The sequence below is a fragment of the Aulonocara sp. 'chitande type north' Nkhata Bay genome, linkage group LG17 (genome assembly GCF_057382095.1).
Source record: "Aulonocara sp. 'chitande type north' Nkhata Bay isolate Kocher_YH1m ecotype deep benthic linkage group LG17, A_spYH_male_GT1.1, whole genome shotgun sequence".
Lineage (NCBI taxonomy): Eukaryota > Metazoa > Chordata > Actinopteri > Cichliformes > Cichlidae > Aulonocara > Aulonocara sp. 'chitande type north' Nkhata Bay.
Genome location: NC_141360.1, coordinates 18,449,880 through 18,464,931, shown reverse-complemented (window position 1 = coordinate 18,464,931; position 15,052 = coordinate 18,449,880). Strand labels below are relative to the sequence as shown.

The 15,052-nt window shown below is 40.2% G+C and overlaps 1 pseudogene; it reads left to right on the top strand.

Moving 5' to 3' along the window:
* The first annotated feature begins 3,925 nt into the window (after positions 1–3,925).
* LOC147309934 (uncharacterized) lies at positions 3,926–8,368 on the top strand (annotated as a pseudogene).
* Positions 8,369–15,052: the final 6,684 nt, after the last annotated feature.

Below are 15,052 nucleotides of genomic sequence, written 5' to 3'. Positions count from 1 at the left end.
CTCTGACACAAAACATCCCTGAGCTCATTCACTCCCAGTTTCATCTCTCAGCAGCCTCTATTGCCTCCCACACTGACAACATAAAATCCTCTCAGCTTATTCTTCTTCTTCCTCTGTGGCCTCCATGTCCGCTCACAAACAGAGGCTTTCTGCAATTGATTGTCACATGGACGGCCAGCACAGCGCATTTAAATACCTAAAATATTTTCTTTACTGAGCAATCATCTTTCAAGGAAAATCACATAAATTTTTGTTTGTAACTATAACGAACAATCAAATATCTCACATTCACACAAAATAGTATTTTTATCATTTAGAAAGAAAATCAATGCATTCATTTTAAATTTATCCCCCATTAACTTTAACACGCCAGCCTGTACTAATGAAGGTTAAAATATTTTTGATTGGTTCAATGATCCTTAAAATTCACCAATTGTGGGACTTAGCTCTGAAAATCAGCAGAACTGCTGCGTTCAAATAGAACAAATCATCTTGAGTTACATTAAGATTGAAAAAGTTTGAAAAATATTTCTTTATAAATCTGACCAGACACAGAAAAAGAAATGTATTTGTATGAATAAATGTAATACTTTTCGGGATAAAAGTGAGCTTTTATTGTTATTTGAGACATGCAAACTTGTTTATCTTTATTCTTCAGATTTTACAGCTTTTATTGTGACTTTTCTCCTGAACCGATTCTCATATCATTTTATACTTGTTTATACAGTTATAATTCTGGCTTTCTAATGAATTTCACTCTCAAATGTCATCTCACTATTCTGACTTCTCCTGAAAATGGTCTGTTAATTAAAGAGTTGAAGCGTTACCGACTTTCACTTGTATGTGTTGATCTTCATCTTCCTCTTGATCTTCATCAGCTTTGTGATGGAGGGTAAGAGAGCTGTGCATAGACTGAGAGAGTAGATACCTCTGGGCTTTATTGAAAGCGAAATATGCTCGCTGTGTTTCAGGACAACAATGCATGAGCCGCTCTGCTGCCAAGTGAAGCGCCTCAGGCTCTTATTCACGTATATATAGAAATGTCTTCTGTTCTCCAGGCTGCGAGGAAACAAACGCTGCATCTTAAAACTCGGATGTAAATAATGAAGTTCTCTGAAGCGTTAATACGCTCATTCATCTGAGCAGCACATCTCCTCATTATTTATTCTTTATTCTCTTTGCTGCCTCAGCACTGAGGGACGTTAAAGTGTCTGCATGTGATTCATCGTAAATCCTCTTATGTAAATGTCTCTGCTCCAATATGAAGAACAGAGAGAAGACGACAACTTATTAGGAGAAATCAGCTGAAAACTGAAGGATCTGCAACAGCCGACAGATAATTACATATGAAAAGTGAGAGGGATCAATAATGCTCAGAGGAAATCCAATCAATCAGAACGCCAATACACTGAATAGAACTGCAGTCACATTACTTTGAATTTATTTCTTGAAGTGTCAGAAATGTACGGTGGCCCTGAGAGGCCAAACGGACTGCAACTTCAGAAAACACTTGCAAAAAGAAAAATGCTGTAAAAAGAAAAACGCTGCACTGCAACTTCAGAGAAAACCTGCAAAAAGAAAAACGCTGCAAAAAGAAAACACCTGCAAAAAGAAAAACACTGCAAAAACAAAAACACCTGCAAAAAGCACACAAAACACAACGGAAATAGGAAAAAAACACAATGGAAATGTTTCTGGGGAGACAATAACCCGACGGACCAGTTGTACGAACCAAAACATGTATGTATGGCTGTATCCCAATTCAGGGGCTGTGTCCCAATTCAGGGTCTGCACGCTTGAAGTACGCGCACTACGCGCACTACGTACAGTGCGTACGGTCTAGCCTTCATTGCGCTGTTCCATACAGCTTTGTGTGACAGAAATGAAGGAGAACAAATGTTTTGTTGGACATTAATTTTTGTCATGACATCACTTTGATTAGTTGAGTATCTGAGGCTGAGACCACAGGACTGTAAAACATGATTGTTGGGCTTCATTTCTGTACTGAACAGTTATTTCAAGATTAGTTAGTAAATAACAATTAGCTAATGTTGTTCATGAGACTAAGATCATCTCACTGTGGTAATGTAAATATAATATGGCCAATATTATATGTATTGTCAGATTATTATATATATATATATATATATATATGTGAGTGCAGGACAGACAGGTGACAGTCTCAGGTGTATACACTGCTACAAAAGAGCACAAGAGAAGAAGGATTTAGTGTTTGTGTTATTACGAGTGCTAAACAAGAAGAGTTCCCAGATGGTACAGTGGACACATGTGTGACTCCTGTGATTAAAGCATCTTTCTTCCAGCTTAACGAGTGAACCGTCAGCTCGTTCAAACACACGTTAAAGTCCGTTTGGCTTGACACCACCGAACAGAGGCAGCAATATAACATAGCTAACATTAAAAGTGCAGTGAATCCTGCTTGGGCCGTGATATTCAGGACTGCAAACCGAGCAGCATCACTGACTTTGAGCTTGTTGTGTTTGTGGATATATGACTGACTTTAATTATCCACAAAATCATCACATTCTCTGTAAGATTAAGGTCACCTATCAAACGGCGTATAAAGTAAAGGTTTTAAAGCAAAGTAAACGCTGAAAGTACAAACATCGCTAATGTCACATAACTTTGCCGACATGTGGCCAACAGTAATGTTTTAATGTTCTTCATTATTAAACATTTGCACATAAATAAGTGACATAATATTCAGTACTTACTTTTGAAAGTTTACTCTTTGGCCGCCCCGCTTCCACCGTTTTTTTCGGCAAAATTATCCACACCCACCACCGTGCTATGCATTCTGGGATATGTTGGGCCACGAAGTCTACACCGCCACATCGTTAAAATTCAGGGAAATGAAGGACGCATTTGAGGGCCGCATTTCGAGCAGCCTTTGAATTGGAACAGCCTTCGTCGCGTCGCTGTGACATAATCGCCCTTAAAAAGCGGCCTTTAAGGCTGCAGACCCTGAATTGGGACACAGCCTATATTTCAGATATCTGTAGTATTATTAGAATCATATGATTACAGTTGCAGTGCAGTGTTTTTCTTTTTGCAGCATTTTTCTTTTTGCAAGTGTTTTCTGAAGTTGCAGTCCGTTTGGCCCCTCAGAGAAATGTCCCCATAGAAGAGAAATGTCCCCACGAAGCAGAAACGTCCTCACAGAGGAGAAATGTCCCCACTCTGCGGAAATGTCCACAGGAAGTAGAAATGTCTCCACTGTGCAGAAATGTCCACAGGAAGCAGAAATGTCCCCGCAGAGAAAAAATGTTCCCACAGTGCAGAAATGTCCCCACAGACTGAGGTTTTGAGCTCAAATTTGTCGAGTAAATGTGGAAATGCATTTATCCATTTACACACATACCGGCCTTTGTAAACCTGAACAACCCAACCTGTCTGACAGTCTGGACCATGCAAGAGTTTGTCCATGCTGAAGACTGTCCCACAGTGATGAGTGGAACAAATGTCCTCACAGTCTCTAAAATGCTCGCTGTTCCTCACAAATGCAGCCATGCAAGCACACAGTCTGGCATCAATCGTGCAGTGAACGAGGGCCGGTGTTTACGATCCCCTTCAGCCTTCGGCCATGATGGATTTAGTGCTGATGGGAGAGGAAGGGCTCCAAAATTCATCAGTGAGACACACACACACACACACACACTGACCCAGTTAAGTGGTCCAGGAGTGCTGCACTTTCTTCTTCTCTCCACAGCAGCCAGCAGAAACACTGAATGTGTGATTTATGTTCTTAATTACTCAAGGAAGCAACAAGCAGCTGGACAGGAAGTGGAAACAAATCAATGTCTTGGCAGGTCAGCATGCCGCCTCACCTGTACCTGCAGCCTGATACAAACACTGTTTTGGACTCTATAGTGACAACCTCCTCCTACATTATGGGAACGTGTTTATGACTCACCTGTCTTCATCATTAGGGCGCAGCCTCTTTGACTGGCAGGTGAGTGGCTGGACCTCTGGACCATGCCTGTGCTGTTGGATGTTTCCTGAATTGTTGTTAATAAAGTTACAGATTCAAGACGTCAGACTTGAGCTCGCAATAAGAAGCTCAGAGATTTCACAAGAACTCCTGATGCCTCTCTTCTCTCTGCTGCTGCTCCCTGTGTCATGAATCTTTATTGATGTTCACTCACACAGCAATCCGACACAACACCAGGAGCATGTGATACAATCTGCAGAAATTATAATCTGTGGGATTGATGAAGCCGTGTTATTACTGAACTGATCAATCAGACTGAGCGACGAGGCCATCAATCAGATTTTATCGTAGATCGACAGATTTGTGTCCATCATTTATTCATTTATTTAAAGTCAGTGAATTTCCTGGATTTGGTCAAAGTTGCCAAAGTGTGTCTGTGCTGTGATTGGCTGTGACAGTCCCCTGAATGAATGCTGGAGTAGAGCCATGAGTCAGTGCAGGCCGTCAGAGGAAGCAAATAAATCCTGAGAGCTGAGCGTCCGGACGCAGCATTAAAATGCAGCTCTCAGTGGTTCATCACAGCATCCTGCACACTCCTCACAGCAAAGACTCAAACACACTTTGACACACTGAGGAAGAAACGTCTGCTCTCCTGCTGCACGCTGGCCTCGTCGCTCAGTCTGATTGATCAGTTCAGTAATAACACGGCTTCATCAATCCCACAGATTATAATTTCTGCAGATTCCATCACATGCTGCTGGCTGTGTGTGGGATTGTTGTGTGAGGGAACAAAAAGATTAATGACACAGTGAGCAATTGAAGAGAAAAGAGAGGCCTCAGGATTTCTTGTGAAATCTCTGATGTGATCTTTGAGCTTCTGACATCTTAAATCTGTAACTTTATTAACAACAATCCAGGAAACATCCAACAGCACAAGCACAGTCCAGAGGTCCAGCCACTCACGTGGCAGTCAAAGAGGCTGCGCCCCTAATAATGAAGACAGGTGAGTCATAAACACATTCTCATTATGTAGGAGGAGGTCGTCTCTGTAGAAACCAAACAGTGTTTGTATCAGGCTGTAAACATGTTTATTTCTGTTGTAAAGTTTTAACGGGACGGACATACTGCTGGAGCCCCTGCTGGTCGTCAGAGGAGCTACAGGCTGTGCTGGGCTTCTGATTGGCGGTTTTAGATGCCGTTATTTTTGTGCCTCTATTCTGAGCGCACATTAATAAAATGCAAGCGCCAATGTTGCATTTTGAGGAGAAATTTATTTTGATTGAAGAAAAGTTTAATTTGAGAGAACAAAATTCATTGCTGCGTGTAAGAAGTGTATTTCTTTTGTTTGCTACTATTCATATACACCCACAATAACAGCCCCTCTTGCTCAGTTGTTGGCATTTGTTCTTGCTCAGACCTCTGCTTTTTGTGCTGACAGACATCCGCTGACCTGCTCTCAGTACGGAAGCGTAGAGCTGCCACCCAGGCAAAAGAAAAATACAAGTGTATCACGTTATAACGTGAAAAGTTTATTGTTCTAACAAGATACTTTTCCTGTTTGTACAATATACTATCATGTTTGTACAATATACTTTTCACGTTTGAACAACATAATATCACGTTATTACAATATACATAATTATCACGTTCGTACAATATAAATATTATATTGTACGAACGTGATCATATATTGTACAAATGTAAAAAAAACAAATACCATTACAATAACATTTTTTATTGTAAGAACGTAAAACGTGTTGCGTTCGGAAACCCAAATCCATGGTAGGTGTGGAGAGCTCACGCTTTTCAGAACTGGCACTTAACTTTGAATGCCCTGCTTTCAACATGGACACAAACACTGAAAGCCCACTTCTGAGATTTCTTCGGAATCGTGGTGTACCTGAGGACTGTCTCTTACGAATGCTACAAGAACACATAAGTGCTCTCCTGAGGGGGAAACTTGTAAAACTCGCTTTTTACGAAGTTACAGCATCTAAAAATGTGACATATTGCTAAGTTAGCAACCACAGCGGTTTTCGCTTCTCTCGCTTTGACTGCGTAAGGACGTAACGGTAGGCTGCATTGGTGTGGATCTATATGGAATGGAGAATGTAAAACAAATTAACCCGCTGTATAAAACTGGGTCGTTGTATGACCACATGTTACTACTTAACCCGTATGCAGATTCCAGGTTTCGTAAATATATCGCTATATTATGTGATGCACAATGTTTCCTTGTTTATCTAAAAACAAATGAATTAAACTGTGCTTATATTGATATTTGGCTTCAATTTTAAAAAAACTGTGAGTTCAACCCCTTGTTCTCTGTGCAACTGAAAGATACGTGAATACTAATTTACTTTTTCAAAAGTGGGCGTTGTATATACTGTAATATTTCTATTAATAACATGTTAGAGAATCTCATTAATGTTGCTGGCATAGAGAGAGGAAAAGAATAAATGCTAAATATTGATGGCTGCCACTAAAATAATAACAGACAATTATCAAAACACATGTGAAATGTACATACATTTTTTTAGTGAGGTACCTCATGTGGTGTGGCAGCAGGTATACCTTGTACTTCTGTATAGTAATAAATATCTCTTATTACAGATTGATGCCACAGTGATTGATTTCATGGATGACAAGACCCTGTCTGGTTACATCCCAACATATGGTGATCGGATAGCTGCCAGACGGTTCTGCTTGGAAAACAGTGGTGCAAGTACTAAGGAATCAAGAAAAAAAAACTCATTGCTCGAAAAATTGAAGGAAAAGATGGGAATCAATGAAAATGAGAAGAAACCTGATCATGAGGAGGCATTTGTTTCTAAGAGAAAAAGAACATATGCAAAAAACAACAAATGGGCTGAGAAAAAGACTCGAAAAATTGAGTTAGGGTGGATCCATGAAGGTAAGCAAGTGAGAAAGCACAGAGGAGGAGGAACAAGGACCTTTGATGTGCCCAAAAACTCCAAAAAAGCTGACATATTACAGTATGCTAAAGATCTTTTCTTTCCAAGTGGAAAAAGCAAATTTGGAAGATGGGAGGTGTTCAGTCATGACATATTAGACTATCAGGAAGAGGCTGTATTTGATTAAGATGTCACAGTTGGAGAACTCTACTCAGCACTTAAAATGGGAATGTTGAGATTTTACTTGTGCACAAGAAGATTTTCCAATGATGAAGATGATGAAGAAGTTTATGATAGAGGGAAAACACATGTAAACAATGTTACACAACTGACTGATTCACATCAAGGAGATGAAGAAGCTTCTCACACTGTTGTGATCTCATCATCAGAATCTAGGAATGCTGATGAAGATGTATTATTAGACACATCTGAGGTAATGATTGGACCCTACCTTGGAGAGCCTCTGCCTTGTCAACTTGATGACACTGTAATAGATGAACCATTCCTGCAGTTTGAGGAAGATGATCTGGTCATCACATCCATTACACTTCCTCCAACAAACACAGCAGTCAGTAGTCCAGATACATCTATAAGCAATGAAGCAATAAGCTCTGCAGGATCATATGATGTTGTCTGTGTTACCATCAAACTTCACAGGGTTACTATTCTGGAGGAGATGATCAGCCAGTTCAAAGATCCAGCACTCCTCATACACCCTCTAAAATACACCTACATTAATGAAAAAGGAGCTGATGCAGATGGCGTATCAAGAGATGTGTATGCTGCATTTTGGTCAGAGTTTGTGGACAACACAGCTGAAGGAGAGGAGTTCAGAGTGCCATCACTGTCTCCTAAATGGCAGGAAGAAGAGTGGAAATCCATGGGTAGAATTTTACTGAAGGGATTTCAAGACCATGGATATTTCCCTTGTCGCCTTGCTCCTGTTTTCACAGTGGCACTCATCTTCGGTGAGAATCAAGTATCAGATGATCTGCTGTTTGAAAGTCTTCTCTTTTACCTAAGTCAATCAGATAGGGATCTAATAACAAGGGCACTAAAAGAAGATCTTTCAGATGAAGACAGGGATGAAGTGCTGGATCTCATGGATAGCCTGGATGTATCAGTGCTTCCAAACAAAGAGAACTTAAAAGGCCTTCTTCTGAAAGTCACACACAAACAATTAATCCAAAAACCAGCATATGCCGCAGAGAAAATGTCCTTGGTTGCAAGCCACTTCCTAAAATAAGCTTTTCAAAGCCCACAAGATGTCCTACAAATGTATGAAGATAAAAAGCCAACAACGAGAAAGCTTTTGAAGTTGCTTACTGCCTCTCCCACCACTCAAGCAGAGAAGCAAAGCTTCAGATTTCTGAACCAGTACATCAGAGGACTTGACGATACAGGGCTCAGAAGGATGTTCAGGTTTCTTACTGGGTCAGATGTCATCTGTGTTGACAAGGTTGAGGTACTGTTCACGCCTGTGGATGGACTGGCACGATGACCTGTAGCCCACACATGCGGCCCTCTTCTGGAACTACCATGGACATACAGTGGGGCAAAAAAGTATTTAGTCAGCCACCGATTGTGCAAGTTCCCCCACTTAAAATGATGACAGAGGTCAGTAATTTGCACCAGAGGTACACTTCAACTGTGAGAGACAGAATGTGAAAAAAAAATCCATGAATTCACATGGTAGGATTTGTAAAGAATTTATTCGTAAATCAGGGTGGAAAATAAGTATTTGGTCACCTCAAACAAGGAAAATCTCTGGCTCTCACAGACCTGTAACGTCTTCTGTAAGAAGCTTTTCTGTCCCCCACTCGTTACCTGTATGAATGGCACCTGTTTGAACTCATCATCTGTATAAAAGACACCTGTCCACAGTCTCAAACAGTCAGACTCCAAACTCCACCATGGCCAAGACCAAAGAGCTTTCGAAGGACACCAGGAAAAGTATTGTAGACCTGCACCAGACTGGGAAGAGTGAATCTACAATAGGCAAGCAGCTTGGTGTGAAAAAATCAACTGTGGGAGCAATCATCAGAAAATGGAAGACATACAAGACCACTGATAATCTCCCTCGATCTGGGGCTCCACGCAAGATCTCATCCCGTGGGGTCAAAATGATCATGAGAACGGTGAGCAAAGATCCCAGAACCACACGGGGGGACCTGGTGAATGACCTGCAGAGAGCTGGGACCAAAGTAACAAAGGTCACCATCAGTAACACACTACAACGGCAGGGAATCAAATCCCGCAGTGCCAGACGTGTTCCGCTGCTGAAGCCAGTGCATGTCCAGGCCCGTCTGAAGTTTGCCAGAGAGCACATGGATGATACAGCAGAGGATTGGGAGAATGTCATGTGGTCAGATGAAACCAAAGTAGAACTTTTTGGTATAAACTCAACTCATCGTGTTTGGAGGAAGAAGAATACTGAGTTGCATCCCAAGAACACCATACCTACTGTGAAGCATGGGGGTGGAAACATCATGCTATGGGGCTGTTTTTCTGCCAAGGGGACAGGACGACTGATCCGTGTTAAGGACAGAATGAATGGGGCCATGTATCGTGAGATTTTGAGCCAAAACCTCCTTCCATCAGTGAGAACTTTGAAGATGAAACGAGGCTGGGTCTTCCAACATGACAATGATCCAAAACACACCGCCCGGGCAACAAAGGAGTGGCTCCATAAGAAGCATTTGAAAGTCCTGGAGTGGCCTAGCCAGTCTCCAGACCTCAACCCCATAGAAAATCTGTGGCGGGAGTTGAAAGTCCGTGTTGCTCGGCGACAGCCCCAAAACATCACTGCTCTCGAGAAGATCTGCATGGAGGAATGGGCCAAAATACCAGCTACTGTGTGTGCAAACCTCGTAAAGACCTATAGTAAATGTTTGACCTCTGTTATTGCCAACAAAGGTTATGTTACAAAGTATTGAGTTGTATTTTTGTTATTGACCAAATACTTATTTTCCACCCTGATTTACGAATAAATTCTTTACAAATCCTACCATGTGAATTCATGGATTTTTTTTTTCACATTCTGTCTCTCACAGTTGAAGTGTACCTCTGGTGCAAATTACTGACCTCTGTCATCATTTTAGGTGGGGGAACTTGCACAATCGGTGGCTGACTAAATACTTTTTTGCCCCACTGTACACGTCCTACCCAGAACTACAAAATGAACTGGACAATGTTTTGGCTGCTAAAAGCTCTCATGAGTTCAGCATAGCTTGATTAAAGTCCATCATGTTTAAACCAAAGAATGAAAGGTTTGCACTAACAATGACTGGCTATGAAGCTCTAAAGTTTGTTAAACCCATAAACAGGGAACACATCATTGTATAAAAAAAGAAAGAGCTTAAATTTCAGGGAAGTGTTTTATTTCACATTTGAATTTATTTTCAAAAATTGTGGATAATATCAATTTGTTTCCACCATGAAAAATGTAAATTTCAGTTTAAATTTTCATACTTAAAAGTTTTACTAGTTTAAATGTTAACTAATTATGTTTAATAAGTTCATATGGTTAGCAGCAAGAGGTGAACTATGCTTATTATTAGTTCTTATCATGTGTCAAGGTCCTTTTCCACAGGTCTGTGGTGCAGTTTTGTAGGATACAAGATGTCTGCTAGGGGATGTTTTGTTTAGTAATAATTCAAAAGACTTAATATTAATTATTTTCAAGTATATTTGTTTTACCTTTCCACCAGTCATTTGTTTAGAACATATTTTAAGGGAATAACTTTGGAAGGCAATGTGTTTGATGCAATAGTTGACTGGACTGGAATAAAAGACAGAAAATTGGCACATAAGTTAAGTTTTGTAGTGTTTATCAAGAGTCCGTGTTTTCTTCTCCTTGAACAAAAATAAAAGGGAGGTTAACATCTAACAGTGTTTGTTAATTATTAAATAATGCAGAATTTTTACATTTACCAGTTTACAAGAAACTGTTCGTGGATGAATAGCAGTTGCACAATGTGTTCAGTAAAATTGAAAACAATATTTCATGAATGATAATGTATAGGATCAGCAGTTTAAAAAAATGTTTTTTCGACAGTCTTAAAACAGAAATCAGATATAATAGAAATTCAGTTAAAAAAAAAAATAATAATAATTGGACATGCCAAAAGGTTGAGGTTTTTCAATGCACATCTTTACTGATTTACTTTTTAAAACATTTTGCGTATTCAAGCATTTACTTCAATGTTCTCATTTCAATTAATAAACAGGTGTCAGATGTTTTCTTTAGATGGGAAGAAAACACCAGTTTTTTGCATAAATCTCTCAGTCAAAATATTAAAAAAAAAGAAAAGCAATACTAATACAAGGACCTGCTTTAATTTTGCTTCTTCACTGGAGTACACAGATTTGGTAAAATATATTTAGACATGCTTGCTTGCTACTATCATGAACCGAAAATCCAAACAAAATAATAATGATTGTCTTTTCTATTGTTTATTGCACAATAAAACATTGTACCAAAAAATATGTGCGTAAAAATTCCCAAAGCCCAATTATATTTAGGTTTATAAGTCCTTCAGTATATAGGCTCTCAGGAAGAGATACAGTTCAATGGATTCATCTGCTGTGCTTGGTGGAAGTAAGAAGTTCTCTGACATTATAAGGCAACACAAGCTGAAAACTGTTTCATCACAGGTATAAGGTCCTCTCTGTTGACATTCTTGTTTACAAGCATCCACTACCTCGCGAGAAACCTCTTTCAGATGATCCTGTCCTCCAAAGAGATGAGGGATGGTGTACATGAGAATCGGACGTCCACTTGGAGCAACTGCATTTCTGCTTCTGCGTATTATGTGGGTGTTCCACATATGTGCAACTTGCTGCAGCTCTTCCTATTAAATATTAAAAATTAAAAAATATCATATCAGTAAAAGAACACATTTCTCTTGGCTCAACATGTTACCCAAAACGGCGCTGGCACGGCTGGCAGCCTTAACCCAATTTCCCTCGGGATGAATAAAGTACGATCAATCAATCAATCAATCAATCAATCAATCAATCAATCAAAAGCACCACACAGTGACAGTCAGAAAGACAGAGTTTATCAAATAAATATGAAATATGCATTTTTTTCATATCCTGAACGCAGTGATAATAGGGATGGAGCATGGTGGGTGTTAAGGAAAACTTTTTATTCTCTCTCCGTGTCTCTCTTTCTCTCTAACACACACACACACACACACACACACACACACACACACAATGACTCATTAAAAGAATATAAACATAGTTACATACCTCGATGACGTTCAGGCATGCACGTAAACAATATGAGCTGCTTGTCCAAAAAACATCCAGAAAAGCAGTCATGGTCTTTTAGTTCCTGGAGACGATTTATCCAGTGCTGAGCATGATGTCGTCTCAGAAAGGCCCACCAGCCTTCAATACGCTGATTGTGATTGCTGGATCCAGTAATAAAACACTTTCTGACGTTCGGATCCATAGTCCAGCGAAAGAATCGTTGCATCTCGGCCATTATGACATTTTCTGTTCCCAAATCAGAGCGAATCCTAGCAGGTGTTCCCATCGTCTTTTCAACTTCTGCTATGAAATATCCAGCAATGACTTTGGGATCATTGTTTGTTGAATAGGCATGAAGCCAAATCACAACTCTCGAAAAGCCATCAGTAGCTCCATTTATACAGATTCCAAAAGGCTTCAGTTTGTCATAGGAGTCAACATGCCACATGAAATTTGGTCCAGGATTTACATACGTGCGTCGCATTAGGCGATTTCTGCGTCGTTGCTCAACACCGTAAGGGTCAAGATATTTCAGTAAATGTCTCACAGTACTCTGCGTGACAACATAACCTGCCTGAATGCAGTTCAGGTGGTGTAGTTTGTATCCATGGAGCCTCCCATGTCCCTCCAGTTGATCAATAAGAAATCGACTCATTCTTTCTCCTGTACAGTCCCATGCGTTTTAGGTTTCTTCTAAGTGTCCGCATGCTTATCACAATACTGTCCAAACTGCTCAATAACAGCAAAATCTCCCCATGCCTCAATCCAAGCATAAAATAGAACTTAATTAATTCCAATAAACGAGCCATTTTCTCGCACTCTGATCTGCACTGTCACCCACTTCACTATGTTTTACACTTCCGTATCTTTACGGCAATATATCATGCTCGAACAATAAAATATATGTTATAACATGAAAACTTTATTGTTCAAACAATATAATTATCACGTTCGTACAATATATTGTACGAACGTGATAATTATGTCTATTGTAATAACGTGATATTATGTTGTTCAAACGTGAAAAGTATATTGTACAAACATGATAGTATATTGTACAAACAGGAAAAGTATCTTGTTAGAACAATAAACTTTTCACGTTATAAAGTGATTGACATGGGCCGTGGTGCGCGGGCACGAAAGGATCCAGGCGCAGACTCCGAGCTAACAGAAAGACACTTTATTGAAACAACGAAAGGCGACCCGGGGAAATTAGAGAGCAAAACAGAAACTAAAAACCCGGGGAAACAATGACACGAGGAAGCCGGGATCGGGACGGCGGGGGGCTGCAATAGAAAGGGGAGATGATTACTAGGGAGCCAGGAAGCGGGGAAAACATATCAGGACTGAGTTAGAGTAGGGGCTTACGATAGAACGGGACCGTGGGAGCTCGGGAGGGAAGTGTGGCAGTCCGTGGGGGCAGGAAGTCCGTGGGAATGGCGAGTGGGCCAGGTGAGCACCGCGAGATCCAGTTGAGCCGGAGGACAGGCAGGTAGCAGACGCCGAGTAGAAACCTGGACAGAAGTAGGCAGGTTAAACAAAGTTCCAAGCAGAAGAGAATGCACACTTTTCGTGGAAGTCTGGTTACCACTGTGGGGATAACTAACGGACTGGCGTGGAGAATCCGTCAGCGCCGGATTTGTAATATCTCACGTGTAGATTCATCAGCCAGATTAAGTGTTTACTGACAATTGACAGTGATAGCGCACATCATCATCACTATTCCAACAATCCTCTCCTCACAGACAAGCATAAACACACTCGACTATCGCTAAATCAGATTTAACACACGTTTGTAATGACGATAATTCCGTTCATAATAGGGTTTATTCGCTCGGTCAGCAGGTGGCGGTATCCTCGTACACTGGGGAGTAAACTGCCATTAAACGAACAAAAGAAGAAGAAAACATCTGCACATGCGCGGTACGGATCGGGTAGCCCCGATTTGTACGGTCAGACTTTACACATGCGCAGTAAGGATCAGAGAGTCCTGATCCGTAACTTTCTTTTTATTTTTCGTTTTTGTCTACATTGTATTGAAATGCTTCATTATTGCAAACATTTTAAGATATACTTGTTATTCTTAACAGATACTCTGACCCATAACTATCGTAAAACGCTACGACCGGAAGTAGAAACCTTTCGCGCATGCGGGGTACCGATCGGGTTTCCGGTACAGATCGGGTAGTGACACTCACAACTATAACATCTCTGCTCCGTGCGCTCAACTCTCTGTACACCGTTATAAGTGTGCCACAATGATATGCGACAATGGGACTCAATCTCTATCCTTTTAATGATTGTGTTTTTGGTGTACTAAGTAAGCCACATGTATGTTAAAGTGTTCGCAGAAAGGAAACTGTTATATCTCATAAAAATGGCCTTCATATATTTATGTATATGTATATATGTGGGTTTTTTTGTTTTTGTTTTTTTTGGGGGGTTTTTTGTTTTTTTTTCTATTTCGTTTGGTTTCTTATTCAACCTTTTCAAGATGTTGTTGCACTAATGTTGTCCCCCAACGAGAGATTGTAATATGTGCATAAATTTAATTAAAGTATGGGGGAAAAAAAAAAAAAGTGTGCCACAAAACCAACCAATCACAGACTTGGATGTCAATATTCTGATTGGCTGTTACGGTATCCAATCAGCTGGCTAGCTACTGCATTCCGGAAACACGGTCCAGAATGTAGTTAAATCCAGTGGAGTGGTTTCTTTTAAACTAGATTAAAACAAACACTGGTCTTAATTATATATATTAAAAAAAAATAAAATTTAACATACTAACCGAAAGTGGATTTAGCTATATTCTGGACCGTGCTCCTGGAACAGGAACAGCCGATTAGAATATTGGCATCCAAGTATGTGATTGTTTCGTTTTGTGGCACACTTATAACTGTGTACAGAGAGTTAAGCGTGCAAG